This window comes from Oncorhynchus mykiss, chromosome 16 (genome assembly GCF_057628025.1).
Source record: "Oncorhynchus mykiss isolate SJ-2025 chromosome 16, ASM5762802v1, whole genome shotgun sequence".
NCBI classification, from domain to species: domain Eukaryota; kingdom Metazoa; phylum Chordata; class Actinopteri; order Salmoniformes; family Salmonidae; genus Oncorhynchus; species Oncorhynchus mykiss.
This window is the reverse complement of record NC_143037.1, coordinates 24,512,648-24,525,143: the sequence shown is the minus strand read 5'-3', so window position 1 is coordinate 24,525,143 and position 12,496 is coordinate 24,512,648. Positions and strand designations below refer to the sequence as shown.

At 42.7% G+C, this 12,496-nt stretch overlaps 1 long non-coding RNA gene and 1 other non-coding gene across 2 annotated transcripts in view; one reads left to right on the top strand and one right to left on the bottom strand.

Moving 5' to 3' along the window:
• Positions 1-12,496, top strand: part of LOC149976613 (uncharacterized) — a 59,303-nt gene that overhangs the window by 7,132 nt on the left and 39,675 nt on the right. The window lies entirely within an intron of this gene.
• On the bottom strand, positions 3,255-10,926 carry LOC110491698 (uncharacterized). The gene is made up of 3 exons (XR_016487187.1): positions 10,581-10,926; positions 10,312-10,399; positions 3,255-4,716 (listed from the first exon to the last, which is right to left on the bottom strand). It is a non-coding gene; the product is annotated as an uncharacterized LOC110491698 (transcript).

Genomic DNA, 12,496 nt, shown 5'->3' with positions numbered 1-12,496 from the left:
CAGTACAACCTTACAGTGAAATGCTTACTAACCATCAGTGCAATTTTTAAGTAAAAAAGAGGTATTAGGTGAACAACAGACAAGGAAATAAAAAAAAACAGTAAAAAGACAGTGAATAATAACAGTAGCGAGGTTATAACAATAGCGGGGCTATATACAGGCACTGGTTAGTCAGGCTAATTGAGGTAGTATCTACATGTAGGTATGGTTAAAGTGACTATGCATACATGATAAACAGAATTTATATTATAAAGCAGTTGCATAAAAGAGTGGGTGGCAGGACACAATGCAGATAGTCCGGGTAGCCAATGTGCGGGGGCACCAGTTAGTCGGGCTAATTGAGGTAGTATATACATGAATGTATAAGTTAGTGGCTATGCATATATGATAAACAGAGAGTAGCAGCAGCGTAAAAGAGGGTGGGGGGCACAATGCAAATAGTCCGGGTAGCCATTTGATTGCATGTTCAGGACTCTTATGGCTTGGGGGTAAAAGCTGTTGAGAAGCCTTTTAGTCCTAGACTTGACCCACCGGTACCACTTGCCATGCGGTAGTAGAGAGAACACTATGACTGGGGTGGGTGGGGTCTTTGACAATTTTTAGGGCCTTCCTCTGACACCATACACACTACCCTCTGTAGTGCCTTGCGGTCAGAGGGCGAGCAGTTGCCGTACCAGGCAATGATGCAAACAGTGCTCTCGATGTTGCAGCTGTAGAAACTTTTGAGTATCTCAGGACCCATGCCAAATCTTTTTAGTTTCCTGAGGGGGGAATAGGCTTTGTCGTCCCGTCTTCACAACTGTGTTGGTGTGTTTGGACCATGTTAGTTTGTTGGTGATGTGGACACCAAGGAACTTGAAGTTCTCAACCTGCTCCACTACAGCCCCATCAATGAGAATGGGGGGCGTGCTCGGTCCTCCTTTTCCTGTAGTCCACAATCATCTTCTTAGTCTTGGTTACGTTGAGGGATAGGTTGTTATTCTGGCACCACCCGGCCAGGTCTCCGACCTCCTCCCTATAGGCTGTCTTGTCATTGTCGGTGATCAGGCCTACCACTGTTGCGGGCGGCCCATCAGGAAGTCCAGGATCCAGTTGCAGAGGGAGGTGTTTAGTCCCAGGATCCTTAGCTTAGTGATGAGCTTTAAGGGTACTATGGTGTTGAACGCTGAGCTGTAGTCAATGAATAGCATTCTCACGTAGGTGTTCCTTTTGTCCAGGTGGGAAAGTGAGAGTGGAGTGCAATAGAGATTGCATCATCTGTGGATCTGTTTGGGCAGTATGCAAATTGGAGTGGGTCTAGGGTTTCTGGGATAATGGTGTTGATGTGAGCCATTACCAGCCTTTCAAAGCACTTCATGGCTACGGACGTGAGTGCTACGGGTTTGTAGTCATTTAGGCAGGTAGCCTTAGTGTTCTTGGGCACAAGGGACTATGGTGGTCTGCTTGAAATATGTTGGTATTACAGACTCAGACAGAGACATGCCGAAAATGTCAGTGAATACACCTGCCAGTTGGTCAACACATGCCCGGAGCACACGTCCTGGTAATCCGTCTGACCCAGCGGACTTGTGAATGTTGACCTGTTTAAAAGGTCTTACTAACATCGGCTACGGAGAGCGTGATCACACAGTTGTCCGGAACAGCTGATGCTCTCATGCATGCCTCAGTGTTGCTTGCCTTGAAGCGAGCATAAAAGTGATTTAGCTCGTCTGGTAGGCTTGTGTCACTGGGCAGCTCGTGGCTGTGCTTCCCTTTGTAGTAGTGTGCAAGCCCTGCCACATAAGACGAGCGTCAGAGCCGGTGTAGTACGATTCAATCTTAGCCCTATATTGGTACTTTGCCCGTTTGGTGGTTTGTTGGAGGGCATAGCAGGATTTCTTATACACTTCTGGGTTAGAGTCTCGCACCTTGAATGTGCTAGCTCTATCCTTTAGCTCAGTGCGAATGTTGCCTGTAATCCATGGCTTCCGGTTGGGGTATGTACGTACAGTCTCTGTGGGGACGACGTCCTCGATGCAATTTTTGATAAAGCCAGTGACTTGTGGTGTACTCCTCAATGCAATCGGAAGAATCCCGGAACATATTCCAGTCTGTGCTAGCAAAACAGTCCTATAGCTTAGCATCTGCTTCATCTGACCACTTTTTTATAGATTGAGTCACTGGTGTTTCCTGCTTTAATTTTTGCTTGTAAGCAGGAATGAGAAGGATAGAATTGTGGTCAGATTTACCAAATGGAGGGTGAGGGAGAGCTTTGTACGCATTTCTGTGTGTGGAGTACAGGTGATCTAGATTTTTTTCACCTCTGGTTGCGCATTTCACATGTTGATAGAAATGAGGTAAAACTGTTTTAAGATTCCCTGCATTGAAGTCTCCGGCCACTAGGAGCACCGCCTTTGGGTGAGCTGTTTCCTGTTTGCTTATTACAGCTGACTGAGTGTGGTCTTAGCACCAGCGTCCATCTGTGGTGGTAAATAAACAGCCACGAAAAGTATAGATAAACTCCCTTGGCAAATAGTGTGGTCTGCAGTTTATCATAAGATACTCTCTACTTTCTATACTCTAAAATCTTGAGACTTCCTTACATTTTGTGCACAAGCTGTTTACAAATATGCACAGACTGCCCACCCTCGTCTTACTTAATAATAAATCATGAAGGGGGCAAATACTTTTTTCACAGCACTGTACAACCGGCCTCACAACTGCAGACCACGTGAAACCACACCAGCCCAGGCCCTCCATATCCGGCTTCTTCGCCTGCGGGATCATCTGAGACCAGCCACCCGAGCTCCGACTGATTTATGTTCAAAATGATTTTTCCCAAACTTGGAATTCCAACTCGGGAACTCGGACCTCTTTCTAGAGTTCCAACTTTCCGACCTGAAGATCACGGATGTCATGATTTGACCTCGTATTTTTCAGAGTATCACAGTTTTTTTAATGTGGCAACTGTGTAGGTGTAGACACATGGTGTTCCATGATCAGAACTCTGTAATCAGAACACTAAAACTGCATGAGCTGTCAAGTCAACCACCTGATAGAGGTCCTAGATGGCAGGGAGCTCAGCCCCAGTGATGTACTTAGCTGTCCGCACAACCCTTTGTAGCGCCAGGCGATCGAGGGGGGTGCTATTGCCATACCAAGCAGTGATGCAGCCAGTCAGTATGCCATTTAGCAGACACTCTTATCTCTACCAACTGAACAGAGGTAGAGGACTAAAGAGGCAGAGGACTAAATTAAAGCATAAACGCTTCAAATGAGTTTGCAACTAAAGTTTGTCAATATAACTTATGACATTGCATATGTTTTGTGATTGCAATGTAATGTGTCCTGACCCTCTTATGACAAATGCAGGTTATTCAACAAAAAGTTTACATAATTTGCAGGAGATTCTTGTTCCCTATAGTCATGTTTTTTTGCTTGTCATTATCAACATATATAGAATAAAATTCACACAACTGGAGCTATCTAGTAAACACATTCAAACATTAAAGAGATTTCTGGGTAAAAACAATTCAGGTAGTTTCAGTGTAAAAATAACCATCCAATTAACCAAAATCACTGTATTAAAAACAAAACATTGAATTCCTATGCTGTTTTTAAACCAAGGATTAAACCATGAGAATATTGTGCCTCTAGTATTCCTAAGAAAAATGTGAGCCTCCTCAAGGTTTCCCCATCGGCAGAATTTAGACAGCTGAGTTTTCGCTAGTGTTTGACAATGTAGAGAGACATTACTACCACACGGAGACCATGACTTTTATAATTAGTGAATTTTCTGGTGTGATTTTAGGGAAGATGCCGTTGTGAAACTTCTCCCACAGTCCGAGCAATAGTATGGTTTCATTCCAGTGTGTCTCCTCTGATGATTTTTCAAATCTGTTGAAAAAGCAAAGCTTCTCTCACACTGAGAGCACTGATATGGTTTCTCTCCGGTGTGAATTCTCTGATGCTGTGTTAAGTTTCCAAATGAAGAGAAGGCTTTGCCACAGTCAGAACATCCGTACGGCTTGTTGTCTAGCCTGTGCACTCGCTGATGTGCCGTTAAAGAGTCTGCCCTAGCAAAACCCTTCCCACATTCAGTGCATAAGTGAGGCTTCTCCCCTTTATGAATTTGCTGATGTGTTTTGAGGTGATGTGATCTGGAAAAACCTGTCCCACAATCAGGGCACATGTATGGTTTCTCTCCAGTGTGCACACGCTGGTGTTTTTGCATGTTACCAAAATGTGAGAACCCCTTTCCGCATTCAGGACAGTTGAAAGGCTTCTTTCCTGCATGCACAGCGCTCTCATGCGATTTGAGGTTTCCCAATTGAGAGAACCGCTTTCCGCACTGAGAGCAGGGATAGAGTTTCTCTTTGGTGAGACGCTGCACCCTCTCTGAAGTGTGAACTCTCGTGTGTATGGTTAAGATGTCTGACCTAGCAAATACCTTGCCGCACACAGAGCATTTGTATGGTTTCTCTACACTGTGAATTTTCGCATGTTTTTTTAAATAGTCTGACCTTGCGAAACTCTTCCCGCATTGAATACAGCCATAGCGTTTCTCTCCTGTATGTGTTTTATTGTGTAATTTCAGATGTCCCAATTGGGAAAATCCCTTTCCGCACAGAGAGCAGTTGTGCGGTCTGTCTGATTTGGGCAGCTCTCTGTCTGATTCCCCTGACTCCGAGGAAGTCTTCCCACTGTCGGAGTGTGAGTTTGGGCTCCCTCCTGGCCCTGGCAAAAACAAACAAGATCTTGAGTTAGACAGATAGAGCTTAGTAAATCTCCACATGATAAATTGTCATGTGACCAATTCAAATCAGGGGTCTAGACTCCCTATTCCTAGGTTTACGTTAGTGTAGGGGACTGATTTAGACCTGGGACAACAGGTGGGAACAATCAATTATCTGGTAGAACAGAAAACCAGCATTACTCTGGACCTTGCAGGGTAAAAAGCGCTGCATGGTCAATACAACGTCTGCATTGGCCGTGCAGTATTTACGCTCATACTTCTTGTGCTTCGCAGAGCAGCGCAGAGCTGTTGTCAATGAAGTGAGTTTGTGTTTATACAGTAACTCCCGCCCCCACCTACCATCAACCAAACATGTCAATGCAGAGCTATACAGAACCTCCGCATTGTTACAAAATTTGGGATGCGCATGGCGATGCGGTTCGGAACTCAATTTGGCCTCTGCATGCCTCCGCCATTGCGTCGCACCCTTTGAGTTCTAAGTCTCAAGTCTTAGAACTCAAGTCCCAAGTCAAGACCGACAAGTCCCAAGTCCTTAACTCATATTTTTAACAAGAGTAATAGTTAGTGTATTATATTTACACAAATCATGAATGCTTTTAAAAATATATATATTTATTACTTTCCAAATAAACTTGATATTTTCATGGAAATATATGGGTAGCCATGAGATAAACATCAATGAAACAAAACTAATAATATAGTGCTCTCTCTCTCCAGATATACTCTAGACACCTAAAAACAATCCTGTCATAAAGTTACAATAATTTAATAAAATCTTCTTCGGGATCGGTGTCCCTTCCATGAGCTAATGTAGGCTAATTTCATTAGCATGAGGTTTAAGTAACAAGAAAATTTCCCAGGACATAGACATATCTGATCTATCAGAAAGCTTAAATTCTTGTTAATCTAACTGCACTGTCCAATTTAGAGTAGATATTACAGTGAAATAATTTCATGCTATTGTTTGAGGAATGCACAATTTTGAACATGAAAAGTTATTAATAAACAAATTAGGCACATTTGAGCAGTCTTGATACAACATTTTGAACAGAAATACAATGGTTCTTTGGATCAGTCGAAAATGTTGCACATACACTGCAAATTGCACCTGGGCTGGAATAATACATTATGGCCTGTCTCTTGCATTTCAAAAGGTTCAATTAAATACAAAATAACTGTTGGTTTATTCTTTGTATTACCATATCTATTGTGTTATATTCTCCTACATTCCTTTCACATTTCCACAAACTTCAAAGTGTTTCCTTTCTTTGTGCAGCTTCAAATGTCAAACAAAGTTGGAAGTTGTTGCGCCGCAGTCTAATTTTCTTCTTGCATGTTTTCCAAGTTGCAATCTGTTTTTTGTTGACTACATCGTAGTCTTTATATTCAAAAATAATAATTTGGGGTATCATCTTTCCAAGGGCTCCGTCTGAATTCACCTGCCGACGTTCCTCTGCACTGCCACCCGCAACTTTTTCTCCGCTGGCACAATTTGATTGGCTGCTGTAATCCGTTAAATTAAGAATTGATGCGCTGAACACTTTTTTAATAGCATAATATTTATATATTTGGGCTTGGGGAGGGTATCAAGTCAGTTCGAGTCAAAAGGCTCAAGTCCAAATTAAGTCACAAGTCATTGGTGTTAAAGTCAAAGTCGAGTTGCAAGTCTTTTTTTAATTTTGTCAAGTTGAGTCTAAAATCATCATGTGACTCGAGTCTGACTCAAGTCCAAGTCAAGTGACGAGTCCACACCTCTGATATATCATACACTGCATTTGAGGAAACAATGGATAAGTAATTTGGATTTGAAAGTTGATCAACTTGTAAACTCACTTTTGAGAAAACCATCTTTCAATGTTTTGGTACTACTATTAGAGAGCCCTTCTTTGTCTACACCCATTCACACCCTCTTAAGCCTTAGCCCCACCCATCTCTTTAAGGGTTGATCTGATCATTCTGTACTAACTTGCCAGCTACTTCCAGACATCTAAGTGAGAGAGAACCGCTCACTGAACATTACTCGCCCTAGCAGAGCTGGTTAGGCTGTTATGTTATCTTCTTATGGCTGGGGGCAGTATTGAGTAGTTTGGATGAATAAGGTGCCCAGAGTAAGCTGCCTGCTACTCAGGCCCAGTTGATAATATATGCATATAATTAGTAGATTTGGATAGAAAACACTCTGAAGTTTCTAAAACTGTTTGAATGATGTCTGTGAGTATAACAGAACTCATATGGCAGGCAAAACCTGAGAAGAAATCTAACCAGGAAGTGGGAAATCTGAGGTTTGTAGTTTTTCAAGTCATTGCCTATCGAATATACAGTGTCTATGGGTTCATATTGCACTTCCTAAGGCTTCCACTAGATGTCAACAGTCTTTAGAACCTTGTTTGAGGATTCTACTGTGAAGGAGGGGGGAATGAGAGCGGATTGAGTCAGGGGTCTACCAGAGTGGCATGAGCTGATCGCGTGCGCTCATGTGAGAACGACCTGCGTTCCATTGCGATTCTAAAGACAAAATAATTATCCGGTTAGAACATTATTGAAGATTTGTATAAAAAACATCCTAAAGATTGATTTTGTACATCGTTTGACATGTTTATACGTACTGTAATATAAAACTTTTTGAACTTTGTCTGAACTTTCGCCTGGACTTGCCCGCGCCTCGCGAGTTTGGATTTGTTTACCAAACGCGCTAACAAAAGGAGTTATTTGGACATAAATTATGGACTTTATCGAACACATATATATTGTGGAACTGGGATTCCTGGGAGTGCATTCTGATGAAGATCATCAAAGGTAAGTTAATATTTATAATGCTATTTCTGACTTCTGATTACTCCACAACATGGCTCGTATCTTTGGCTTGTTTTGTTGTCTGAGCGCTGTACTCAGATTATTGCATGGTGTGCTTTTTCCGTAAAGTTTTTTTAAAAATCTGACACAGCGATTGCATTAATTAAGGAGAAGTGTGTATATAAGTCCATGCATAATAGTTGGATCTTTTATCAAAGTTTATTATGAGTATTTCTGTAAATTGATGTGGCTCTCTGCAAAATCACTGGATGTTTTGGAACTACTGAACATAACGAGCCAATGTAAACTCAGATTTTTTGATATAAATATGAACTTTATCGAACAAAACATACATGTATTGTGTAACATGAAGTCCTATGAGTGTCATCTGCCATAAGAAGTTATCCAGAGTGTTAGTGACTGCAACTCTGCTGTCAGATTGTCTGTTTGTAAATTCAGAGTGTTTCACGTTCAGAGCGCACACTGGATCCTCAATAAGTAGGCTTGTTCTGAAAGCTCAGACCTCACAACTACAGTCAAGCACCCAAGCTAACTGGCTAACTACTTCCAGACACAATGAGAAAACACCCCACTCTGACCATTTTACTCACCCTAGCAGAGCTGGTTAGGCTTGTTTCATGTTATCCAGAGCATTGGTGTCTAACTGTGCTGCTGGCAACAATTGAATTACACTTTGTTGATGACGTTTACTGACACCGGACATATTCAACGGGTGTTGAACGTTAAAACATTATTCTGCGCTCTGGCACACTAAGACAAGCTTCTTTTGTTAAGAAATATAGCTAGATAGCTAGCTAGGTAAATAATGAATCCAATGCATGACGTAATGTTAGTTAGCAAGCCAGCCAGCTTCATTAGCTAGGTAGCTAACAGTACACTAACTTGAAATGAAAATACTTTGTCAAAATTAGAGTGGAGTCTTTTGTTAAGACACGTAGATAGCTAAACAATGGACAATAATCACAACGTTACTACCCTGCATGAATCTGCAGCTAGCTAACCAACCAGGTTATATGGCTATAACTAGTCAAGCAAATGTGTCTGCGATACGAAGAATAAGATCATACACATAACGTTAGCTAGCGACCCAGCCAGCTAACGTTAGTTAGCTAACAGTACACTTGAAATGAAAACACTTTGTCAAATTTAGAAACGTGTAATATCTGAAAATATAGCTAGCTAGACTATCTTATCAGTATACATGGTTGGACGCATCTCCTGTCTGATGCCATACATGGTTGCTCTTAGTTTGACAATGTATCCAGACTGGTATTTTCTCCATCTCCTTAGCTATCATTCTCCAGCTAAAGTTAGCTGGCTAACAGCAAACTTTAACTTGACATTAGATTTATGCAGTTTTACTACGCGATACGTTTTCAAAAAGCCACGTTCGACACGATTACCTAGAAATACTGACCAGCTCCAATAGACAGATATGTGCTATATGGCAGACCAATCCAAACTCCTCTCTCAGCGTGTCCAGCCCACTCATTATCTCAGCCAATCATGGCTAGCGGGAAGGTTGCTCACTTCTTATGTGGCTAAACCAACTAAGCTTGTAATTTAACGATTTTATTTGTATTTACAGACGTTTGATAATAAGGCACATGAAAGTTCACATGTTCGAGAAGGCATTTCGTAAACATTTTAAGTCCAAACGGCTCTCCTGTGAAGTCGTGACTTGCGAAATACGCCTAGTTTCCTGAATCGGGTCACAAATCTTCAAGGCAAGTTATGCTTGAATGGGAGAGACTAAGGCAGGGGTCTCAAACTCATTCCATGGAGGGCCTGGAGTCTGCAGGTTCTTAGATTTTTCCTTTTAATTAAGCCCTAGACAACCAGGTGTGGGGAGCTCCTTACTAATTAGTGGCATTAATTAATCAATTAAGTATTTTGTTAATAATATAGCCTTGTTCTGTTCAATGTTCTCTACATAGTACTCTTAATAACCCCAAATTCATGTTATATTCAAAAGAATACAATATATAAATTGCTGACACCATTCAAACCAATGAAGGTTCGGAACTTTAAAGCCAATTATCTCAGAATCATCTTTTTGCAGATAGAACCTTATACTGTAGCTCTCGAATTCCCTTCTCAGAGAAGGACATGTACACTTCACAGGGAGGGAAAGAATATGGTTGCCTACGCCTGCACTCTGGTCCTGGAGTGCTGCAGGCACTTCATGTTTTTGATTTAACTGACCTGGAAGACCAGGTCAGGTGTTCATTTTTAGCTCAGTTGGTCAGGGCTGCGTTCAGCACATAAAAACGTAATAGAGTGTTCAACTGAACAGAAGCCATGAGGCACTGATCGACCAGTTGAAAAACCGGGAAGGGCTGGGTTGCGAGTTCAAAATGCACCCTTGCCCTTTAAATACGCCACTCGTTGCTTCAAGTCTGTTAAAGAACGTTTTGTGAAAACGTGTAGTTCAGTAGAAAACGTTCCGCAACGTACCAAACGTTCAAACGAACTGAACGCACCCCTGATCAGGGCCTAGATTGAACAAAATCCAGCAGTACCTGTGGCATTCCAGGAACATGATTGCCTACCCCTGCAATAGTGTGTCATTTTCAGCGCGTGGGCCACTTATTCATTGATTTGTTTTCTCTATGTAATCTAAATGCAATTAACCAGTCCCATAATTCATCTTCCATATAAGAATAAACTAAAGTAAATAGCAAATTAAGAAAAAAGGTAATTGAGGATTATTTTTGAACCACAACACTTATCCAGTAATAATCATCAGCCACCACTCTTACTTTGATAACTGAAATCGCCATGGTCCTCTTCTTCTTTGACTTTCAACTCCGTCGGTTGGTATTTATTCACCGATATCCTGCCATGAGGCTGCGTAGATAAATGTATAGATTAATGAGCATGAACGCATTCTATAAAAAAAGCACGAGTAGCCTATATCGCGCGCAAAATCCTACAAGAGCTCGACGAGAAGTGTGTCTCCTGCCTCAAAGTTGTAGCAGACATTAACCAAAGCAAAGGGGCAATGGTGAAACAGGCATGCCAAATGTACCTCTTCTTCCATCGCGTCCCGCAAAATCTAGTAAAGAAAATGAAGCCTATGTAAGAGGCTATTATTTTGAGCAAACGTTGTGTTAAAGTATAGTCTGTAGGCTAGTCTGTGTCCGGTAAAGCGTCGACTAACGATGTAAACGCTCCCATGGGGCAGAAGTCAGCTTGTTGTTGTGATTCTAGATGGCCGGGACGTCACGCTCCAGGAAATCGATGAATCCGGGAGAAAGAGAGCCCGCGTGTTTGAAAAAGGGAAATCGTCGTGGTAGCTATTGATAAAGAAGAACATCAAGATGAAGCAGCTGCTTTAGAAGTGGGACGCACTTTTGAGCGCTACATCCGGAGGGGTTCGTGCTGATTTTAGGGAGATTGTGAGGTGGTAGTTTTTGGAAAAAAGGGACGGGGAGGAGGTAGGCGAATAATTACAATTTTGCAGGTTAATAACACTGGAGTGATAAATGATCAGATGGTCATGTACAGGTAGAGATATTGGTGTGCAAAAGAGCAGAAAAGTAAATAAATAAAAACAGTATGGGGATGGGGTAGGTAAAAATGGGTGGGCTATTTACCGATAGACTATGTACAGCTGCAGCGATTGGTTAACTGCTCAGATAGCAGATGTTTGAAGTTGGTGAGGGAGATAAGTCTCCAACTTCAGCGATTTTTGCAATTCGTTCCAGTCACAGGCAGCAGAGAACTGGAACGAAAGGCGGCCGAATGAGGTGTTGGCTTTAGGGATGATCAGTGAGATACACCTGCTGGAGCGCGTGCTACAGATGGGTGTTGCCATCGTGACCAGTGAACTGAGATAAGGCGGAGCTTTACCTAGCATGGACTTGTAGATGACCTGGAGCCAGTGGGTCTGGCGACGAATATGTAGCGAGGGCCAGCCGACTAGAGCATACAGGTCGCAGTGGTGGGTGGTATAAGGTGCTTTAGTGACAAAACGGATGGCACTGTGATAAACTGCATCCAGTTTGCTGAGTAGAGTGTTGGAAGCAATTTTGTAGATGACATCGCCGAAGTCGAGGATCGGTAGGATAGTTTTACTAGGGTAAGTTTGGCGGCGTGAGTGAAGGAGGCTTTGTTGCGGAATATAAAGCCGATTCTTGACTTGATTTTCGATTGGAGATGTTTGATATGAGTCTGGAAGGAGAGTTTGCAGTCTAGCCAGACACCTAGGTACTTATAGATGTCCACATATTCAAGGTCAGAACCATCCAGGGTGGTGATGCTGGTCAGGCGTGCGGGTGCAGGCAGCGAACGGTTGAAAAGCATGCATTTGCTTTTACTAGCGTTTAAGAGCAGTTGGGGGCCACGGAAGGAGTGTTGTATGGCATTGAAGCTCGTTTGGAGGTTAGATAGCACAGTGTCCAAGGACGGGCCGGAAGTATATAGAATGGTGCCGTCTGCATAGAGGTGGATCAGGGAATCGCCCGCAGCAAGAGCAACATCATTGAAATATACAGAGAAAAGAGTCGGCCCGAGGATTGAACCCTGTGGTACCCCCATAGAGACTGCCAGAGGACCGGACAGCATGCCCTCCGATTTGACACACTGAACTCTGTCTGCAAAGTAATTGGTGAACCAGGCAAGGCAGTCATCCGAAAAACCGAGGCTACTGAGTCTGCCGATAAGAATATGGTGATTGACAGAGTCGAAAGCCTTGGCAAGGTCGATGAAGACGGCTGCACAGTACTGTCTTTTATCAATGGCGGTTATGATATCGTTTAGTACCTTGAGCGTGGCTGAGGTGCACCCGTGACCGGCTCGGAAACCAGATTGCACAGAGGAGAAGGTACGTGGGATTCGAGATGGTCAGTGACCTGTTTGTTGACTTGGCTTTCGAAGACCTTAGATAGGCAGGACAGGATGGATATAGGTCTGGAACAGTTTGGGTCCAGGGTGTCTCCCCCT